Source organism: Phodopus roborovskii, unplaced genomic scaffold (genome assembly GCF_943737965.1).
Source record: "Phodopus roborovskii unplaced genomic scaffold, PHOROB, whole genome shotgun sequence".
NCBI lineage: Eukaryota > Metazoa > Chordata > Mammalia > Rodentia > Cricetidae > Phodopus > Phodopus roborovskii.
Window position 1 is genome coordinate 21,147,452 of NW_026126469.1, and position 9,264 is coordinate 21,156,715.

Below are 9,264 nucleotides of genomic sequence, written 5' to 3' on the forward strand. Positions count from 1 at the left end.
TTAAATACCAATGCTATTTATCCCCAAATGTTCCTATAGAAAACACAGAACAAGTTACATTTAAGTTCAGATCAAGAAAAAAAGTCAGAAAAGATCATTCTTCATTCATTTTGATAGCTCCACCCTCCTTAGTTAAGATCTGTTTCCAGTTTATGTAAGTTTCTTTTTCTTTTTTTATTAATTTTTGAAATTTAAATTATAAGCCATCTTATTTTACATATCAATCCCACTTTCCTCTTCCTCCCATCCTCCCATGTTCCCCACCAACCCCCCCATCCCATCCCTTTTTTACTCCCCAGGGAGGGTGAGGCTTTCCATGGGGTACCATCAAAGTCTGTCACATCATTTGGAATAGGACCTAGGCTCTCCCCCATACCCTCTGTGTGGAATGGGCTCCCAAAGTCCATTTGTATACTAGGGATAAATACTGATCCACTACCAGTGGCCCCATAGTCTGCCCAGTCCTTCTAACTAACACCCACGTTCAGGGGGCCTGGTTCAGTCCTATTCTGGTTTCCCAGCTCTCAATCTGGGGTTCATGAGCTCCCCCTTGCTCAGGTAATCTGTTTCTGTGGGTTTCCCCAGCCTTGTCTTGACCCCTTTGCTCATCACTTCTCCCTCTCTGCAACTGGATTCCAGGAGTTTGACTCAGTGTTTGGCTGTGGGCATCTGCTTCTGCTTCCATCAGTTACTGGATGAAGGCTCTAGGATGGCATATAAAGTAGTCATCAATCTCATTATTGGGTAAGGTCATTTAAGGCAGCATCTCCTCTATTGCTTAGGTTATTAGTTGGGGTCATCCTTGTAGGTCTCTGGACATTTCCCTAGTGCCAGATTTCTCTTTAAACCTGTAATGGCTCCCTCTATTATGGTATCTCTTTTCTTGCTCTCCTCTATTCTTCCCCCGACTCAGTCTTCCAGCTCCTTCATGTCCTCCTCCCCTCTCCCCTTCTCTTTCTCCTAACTCCCTCTCCCCTCCCCACATGCTCCCAATTTGCTCAGGAGATCTTGTCCCTATCCCCTTCTCAGGGGACCATGCATGTCTCTCTTAGGGTCCTCCTTGTTTCCTAGCTAGGAAACTCTGGCGGTGTGGATTTTAAGCTGGTAATCCTTTGCTCTATGTCTAAAATCCATAAATGGGTGAGTACATACCACGTTTGTCTTTTTGTGACTGGGTTACCTCACTCAGGATGGTTTCTTCTAGATCCATCCATTTGCCTATGAATGGTTTATAAGGCTTTTAAGAACAGTTTATATGAAACACAGCCTCTTAAATAGTGGATTGTACAATTAAATAGAGGATCATACAATTGAATGTGGGGGACCTTGGGAATTTTGACAAGGGCCAGCAAGATGGCTTTGTGTATAAAAGTACTTGCTATACAAGCCGATGACCCAAGGATTTGAGTTTAATTCCTAAAGGGGAGAATGGACTCTTAAATGTTATCTTTTGATTTTAATATGTGCAGTGGCAAAGAACCCCTGCACCATTGATTTTAAAAGGAAAACACATTTTTGCAATAGTCAAGATTTTATGAAGAACTATTGACCAGAAGTTAATTCCAAATCAAATGCATGATGAATCTGAGGCATTTCTGGCAGCTCTTGCCCATGCTATATCATCACAGCCTTGGTTCTGAACACACAAGTACCTTGGCACTAGCATGCCCTCACACTGAGTGACAACCTAATGCTTCTGGAAATGCCTGTTTAAGACAGGTGTGTGTGTGTGTGAACTGCAATGTTTCATTAAATGTATGAGGTTTTCTGCTCTTAAATCCAATGGCGTAGTAGCAGAAAATGTTTAATATGTCCCTAATGCCATTCCTTGGCAAGCATTGAATCATTGTATTGTATTGTGTCAGATTGTATTGTGTCAGAAGGTATGATTCTTAAACTTTGCCATTTGAGTTGCTGATTTGAATGTCGTTAAACAAACAAATAAACAAACCCTTACCATTCAACAAATTTGGCTTGGGGTTGGGGCAGATTTCCAACAATTTCTGAAATGGCCTTAAACAGACTTCTGACTTTTTGTACTACTTATTTATACAACATGCCAAGCACAACATTGATGATTATAAATCAAAAAACAATGAACTCTCAAGAACATTGAAGATGAGGCATTGTTTTTAGCTGAGATTTAATTTTTATGTGAAAATAAACAAACACACCCATCTCATTAGTATGTAAATTTCTGTTGTCTTTAAATTGTATGCATACTAAATGTTTTATAGGGTTTGTTGATGTTTTTCTTTTTCAGGATCTCTCTGTAGCCCAGGCTGGCCTCAGACTCACAGAGACACACCAGCCTCTGCCTTCCAAGTGCTGGGATCAAAGGTGTGTGCTATCACCCCTCTCTACCAGTTAGCTTTGATTGTCAACTTGACACAGCCTAGAATTGTTTGAGAAGAGTCCTGATTTAGAAATAGCCTCTATATGATTCTGCTGTGGGTGTATCCATGTGGACTGTCTATTATTAATCTACTATTATTATTAGTCAGTGCAGGAGGGCCCAGCCCACTGTGAATGACATCGTTTGTAGGTGGGCAGTCCTGGGACAATTATGATCTCGGAAGGGAGCCTGTAAGCAGTATTCCATCATGGTTTCTGTTCACGGTTCATGGCTTGAGTTCCTGACTTGACCTCCCTCAGTGAAAGACTTCGATCTTCAAGTGTAAGATGAAATAAACCCTTTCTTCCTCTAAGTTGCCCCCCCCCCCTTTTTTTTTTCTGAGACAGGGTTTCTGTATGTAGCCCTGGCTGTCCCAGAATTCACTATAGCCCAGGCTGGTCTTGATTTAGAGATTTTTCTCCCTCTGCCTCCAGTGCTGGGATTAAAGGCATGGGATTTTTTTGGTTTTGTTTCCCCCCCCCCATAGTAACTGAATGAAGCTAGAGCATTAAATAATTGCTTTCGACACTTCTCTTTCTGATTTATTAATCAGTAAAGATTTTATTGTGTGAATATTTTATATGTCTATCTAAAGTCATATCAATTTCTTTTTTCAGGAAAAAGTGGTGACAAGTGAAAAGGTATGAGAAACACTGCTGTAAAGGATTCAGGTTAATTATTGATGGATCACAGATTCTGGGGAAACCTTTCTGCAGTAGCCTGATCAGCCTGCTAAGAATCCTCTGCTGCGTGGGTCACGCACCCACACAGATCCTGCCTACATCCCAGTCCTTCCTGTGTGGGTCAAATGCCAATTGCTTTTTGATGCTGGTTTGTGCGGTCTTTTCTCAAGTTCAGGGCCAAGGACTGTCCTGTCAACTGGACATCTTCATCCGAAGGATGTCCCTCCCAAACTGCTTCACCTTAATAAGCCCTAAACTCCTCTCCCTCCAAAATTTGCTCCTCATTCCTGTTTTCTATGACAGAAAATGATTTTCCACCCACCAAGAAACAAGCTGAGGCCTCATCCTTGTTCCTTAGCCCTTCACGCCCAATCGCTGCAGAGCCTACTTCCTAAATCCCCCTGGAATCCACCTATTTTTCCCATCTTCTCCCAAATTGGAAATTCACACAGTTTCCAAGGGTATCTAAAGTTTATTTTTTTCACCCAAATTTATACACTTTTTTTCCTTAATTTGCCTTCCCAAAATGAGGAAATTTTTGTTGTTTAGTTTTTGAAATAGGGCTTGTTAGAATTCCTTATGTAGTCCAGGCTGTCCTCAAACTTGAGATTCTCCTGCTTCAGCCTCAAGGCTTATTCATAGGCATGTCCCAGAGTCCTCAGATTCACCCTCGGTTTTGTCTCTTTGCAATGTATCTTTGTGAGCATTGCTCTACTTACTGCATGGAGCCTGTTCTTCATCCCTGCATCCCCCTGCTCTGCTGCCTGGAGGTGTGTGACAGCTGAGGTCCAGCTGGAACCGGACCCACATTCTAGGGAGTGATGCTCTGTAGGTTAAGACTCCCAGGGAGCAGAACCTTACAGCTAGACTGTTCTTGCCTTTCATGTGACAGAGAAACATGTTTCTGACTTGCTTAGGACACCATCTTTTTTCTGCATTCTTTCATGATTACTCCTAACTGTACCTGTCCTGAGTCACAAACTCACTTTTTCTCTTTACATTATCTAGTCCATTGAAGTCACATCAGTCCTGTTTGTTGTCCTCCAAAACAGCATCACACACAAAGGCAATGCTAATATTTGTGTCCCCTTCCCCTCTAACTGGAAAACACATATCGGAAGCAGCTGATTCCATGATTAGAAGGGCCTCACCATCATGATGGAGTCAGGATGGTGACAGACAGGTGATTTCTCACTTGAGTTCCTTACTCAAGAGATATGGGGGGGATATCAGCAGCCTGTGCTATGGGGTCTCTAGGTGGGTGATTATTCAAGCAAGGAACACTTTCTGGGCTCTCCTTCTGTTAGACACCATGGCATAGAAAACACTAGAGAAAGAAATGTGAAATTCTTGCCTTCAAGGTACCCACGGTTTAAAAGGAGACAGAAAAGGCATTATAATCACAACAGTGCAAATATTACAAAGAAGCAGGAGCTAAGGACAGAGCAAGTACAGAGCCGAGTGATGTTTTCTGGTGATAGCTTTTGGGAGAGAGTTGAGTCACAGTTTTAATGACACACATAACACTGGAAATAGAGCCAGCTCTTCCTCATCATTGCAGTCTACCACAAAGTACCACCAAGTACAACATCTGAAATTAAGTGGCTGTGAACGGAATGACTAGAGTGTGACTGGTACAGACCGAGACTGGCTGGGTAGCATGCAGAGGAAATAGGGAAAGCACCCACCCCACGTGGCTTAAGGACTCCTGTGGGCAGAACTTCTTCATGATCTCCGTTGCATTTGCAGCACTGAACAAGGGACCTGAGGCTGAATGGACACGTGAAAAGATATCTGTTGAACTTGCCTTTGTACAGAAAAGGAGGGGGTCCTTGGCTCATCTAAGATCTGTGGTTCAGATCAAGTTGCTGGAGGACAAAGACAGGCCTGTCGTCAATATTTCCACTTTCGGTTTTCACGAGATAAAGCCCTCTCTTACTTCCCTTTGATGTCAACATTGCTGGAAGCCATGCAATTCTCCAGCCAACTGATTTTGTCTGTCTAGAGAAAACCCATGCGCAGATCTGAATGCCAAGAGTTAAGGCACGGCAAGCTCAAAAACTATAATTACTAGGTATTAGAAATAAATATTCTAGGTTGTCTATGATAGAATATGGAGAGGAAAAAATATTTACAAAGCCAAATTGATTTGCAATGGATGCCACCTGCCTTTATAGGCTGAGCACACGGATTTCTCCCTGGTTCATTGTAATCTTTGTCCTCTTTGCCACACTGACTGTGGGGCACGATCGGTGGGGTTTGAACCATGCTTGTGGAAAGGTGAAACAGATGCCTTAGTGAGGATGCACACGATTAGCAAACTTGTGTGTGTGGCTCTGGTTACAGCTTCTTTACAAGATCTTGCTGAGGACTGTCCATGGTCAGGGCTTCTGTACACACTTGCTGCCTAAGAATTTAGGGAGGGGCATCCTATCTGCCATCTTCCTAGGTCTGTCTTCATTTCTTTTCTTCTGGTACAATGGGGGTCTCTTTCAGCACCATGGGGAACACAAACTGCCTGGCCACACTCCACTGCCTTTCTTCAGTCCGACTTGTCTGCTGGCCAGCCGTACAGGTTTTGCACCTGCTGCCTCCCCCACACCCAAGCTCCCTGACAACAGGTGTGACTTTTGGAGAGTCCATGCCTCATTTAGCCCTGGTAATGGCTTAATTGAGTTGGAAAAATGCAAGGACAGGAGTGTGATTAAAAACCAGCTGAGCTGGGTTCCTGTTAGTCTCTTGGAAAACACTACTGGAAGGGAAGGAGATGGATAAACAGGAGTTGGGAGGAGCAGCCCAGTACATGGAGCTTTGTGGAGAGAAACAAATGAAGGAGAGGAGCAGGCCAGGGTGCTGACATGTCCATCTACTCTGCCTTAGGCGAGGCCTGGCGCTGCCCACAGGTGGAGGGCCGCATGTATGACTGTCAGGTGTGCATCCCACATGGCGTGTGCCCAAAACACAAGTGCTGGATGAGGAGCCCCTGGTGCTCTCAGGAAAACAGAAGCAAAGGAAAATATCGATGGAAGTTAGAGGTGTGTAAGTTCAAGGCTAAAACATGACTAGGACTTTCTGCTCCTGAATTTTAAGGGCAGAAAATGTTATGGGGAGTTTGTGGTATGGACCCTGCAGATGACAACTCTCCAGGTAGAACTGAGTCAGTTACTGGGGGCACAGATCAAGAGTTAAAAGGTCTGTTCTCCTGAGAGAGCTCTGTTGATGGATGTGTGGGTGCCCACAGGGTTAATGAAATGGTTCATTTGAACTGCAGAGATACCCAAGTCATGACTTAGTCATGTCTTAGTCATGAAATAGACCTTCCAGTCTTACATGGAAATGTCTCTGTGGAATAGCATCATGGAATTGCCTTCTAAAACCACATGGGTTCCTGACTCAGGTTGCTATAGTTCAGTCTGCCGTCCTAACACTTGCCACTGCCTAGGGTCTTGGGTAAAGCAAGTTGAGGAACTGATGTGCTCTCTGCAATGGGATACATTTCTCTCTAAAAGGCCCTGAGAGGTCCTCCAGAAAAACATCACTGCCTCTTGCACACAGATATTTGCCTTCCTCTACAATGCTGTGGAACACAGGCTCCAAAGCACTGACATGGTGTTGCTTCCCTGAATCTGAGACTTTCCTTACTTCTCTGAACAGATTTCTTTTTGTATGAGGAGACATGTTTCCTACCCCGCTGTGGGTGCCACATGCTTGGTGAATTGGCAGCTATGAGATTCCCATAGGGCAGTTCTGGGAGGAAGGAAGTGGATGGGTGACTATTTCAATATACTTCCCCACCATTTCAAGAGTAGATTCAGGCTTCCGTCTGCTCCCCAGGAGCCCTTCTGCTGCCCACTTGCAACTCCATAGCTCTGCGTAGTGCCCTCATTCAGGGACCACATGGAGTGATGTGCTAGAAAACTAGGTGTTGGAAGGAAAGAAAAATAGGGAAATGGACACAATAGATGTCACAGACCTGCTGTTTGTGAGCTAAATTAAAAATGCAATTAAAGGTTGTAATGTTTGCTAAATATTTCTTATAGTGGTTAGCTTCCAGACAGGATCCAGGCATTCAGGGCGGTAAAGGAGGCAGACTCATTGTGGGCAGTTTCAAGCTGCTGGCTTAGCAACCAATTTGTAAAATACCTGAGCACTGAGTAAAAATCCTGAGTATTAGCTCTTAGGAGCTGCAGGATGTCTGGCATGCAGAGGTCCCGGGTTTATTCAGGCTGTATCTGGTGTATGCATGCCCATGAAAAAGGCTTAAAGAGACCAAGAGATCTGTTGGCACACAGAATTACTAGGTGGCTGGGTGGTTTTTTTGTTTTGTTTTGTTTTCCTGCTTATATTTGTCCTCCATTTCCACACCTCCTCAGAGCTTTCCTTTTTCTACACAATAATTGGGACATAAACACAAAAAGAATCATTGAGTAAATCTGGAGGGTTGCCATTGCAACGAGAAGTGTCATCAGGTGAAACCTGTGTGTCATTAGCGGGCAGGGAGCTACAGGAGCTGTCCTGGCTTCCTTTACCGAGAGAACAGATTTAAGCAGACAACCTTGTCATATCGTTACTCTTAGACATAAAGGTTTACAGGCAGAAGAGACCCAGGTAGCTGATCTACTTTTCTGGGAACTGGCTTGTCATGTCAAAACCACTGTGGCCAGTCCCACCAGGATCAGGAGCTGGGACTCACCACATCCTGGAAAGGGGCTTAGGGACATCACTATGCCCCTGTCTCCACTGACATTTGTCAGTACAACATTTCTTTAAAATGTTGGTTTGAGTATTATAAGATTAAGTTTCTTCAGTTGCAGCATAAAATCTACTCACTATGGGATTGTCTTTCACTTTAATTGGACTGCAGGTATTTATCACTGGATTAAGCATAATCATTGGTTAATAATCCCTGCTTCCCATTTGGATTTCTTATTCTTGTGATGAACCTATTGCTCTGTACAACAAAGAGTTCTGAGCTGGGCGGTGGTGGTGTATGCCTTTAGTCCCAGTACTTGAGAGGCAGAGACAGGCCAGGTCAACAAAGCTACCCAAGGAAACCCTGTTTCAGAAAAAAAAAAAAAAAAAAAAAAAAAAAAAAAAAGAGTTATCCTGTTTCTTCCCATCTAGGAGATCATGAATCCTGAACTATAGAGCTACCATGCCTTTTCTCTCTCCCATCCTATGCTATAAACATTTTAAAAAATCATTAAAATGTTCTAAGAAGAGTTTATTACAACAAGGGTGATTAGACCTTGGTGGTGGAATTCTGAACTTCCAGTTTTTCTTGGGAAATTAGAGAAAGAAACACGTATTACTTCCTATGGGTTGCCAAGGCTTGGTTTTCTTTGCTCACTCCATTGTCTTAGTTAGGGTTGCTATTGCTGTGGAGACACCATGACCACCGCATCTCTTCCAAAGGAAAACATGTAGGTGGTGCTGGAGCAGGAGCTGAGAGCTCTACATCTTGATCTTCAGGTGGTAGAAAGAGACTGTGTACCACACTGGGCTTAAATTGAGCATGGAAGACCTTAAAGCCTACCCCCACAGTGACACACTTCCTCCAACAAGGCCACATCTATTCCAATAAGCCACACCTCCTAATAGTGCCACACCTATGAATTGAGCATTCAAACTCATGGAGTCTATGGGGGCCATACCTACTCAAACCACCACATTCCACTCCCTGGCCCCCACAGGCTTGTAGCCATAACATAATGCAAATGCATTTACTCCAACTTCAAAAGTCCCCATAGTCTATTATAGCTCAACAATGTTTAAAAGCCCAAAGTTCAAAGTCTTTGCTAAGATTCATGAAATCTCCTAGTCCCAATCCCCTATAAAAATAAAAAAACAGACACTTATTTCCAACATACAATGGCACAGAATATATATTACCATTCCAAAATGGAGGAAAAGGAGCACAGCAAGGAACTACTGGACCACAGCAAGATCAAAACCAGCTGAGCAAACGCCAAACTCTGTATCTTTTATTCCTTTCCAGAAGTTAGAAGCTTAGCTGGGAGGGGTCTGGTCCTGAGGTCACCACTGCCTTTATTCCATTTCTGTTTTTTGTTTGTTTGTTTTGCTTTGCTTTGTTTTGTTTTGTTTTTTGAGGCAGGGTCTTTCTGTGCAGCTCTAGCAGTCCTGGAACTCTTTCTGTAGACCAGGCTGGCCTTGAACTCACAGAGA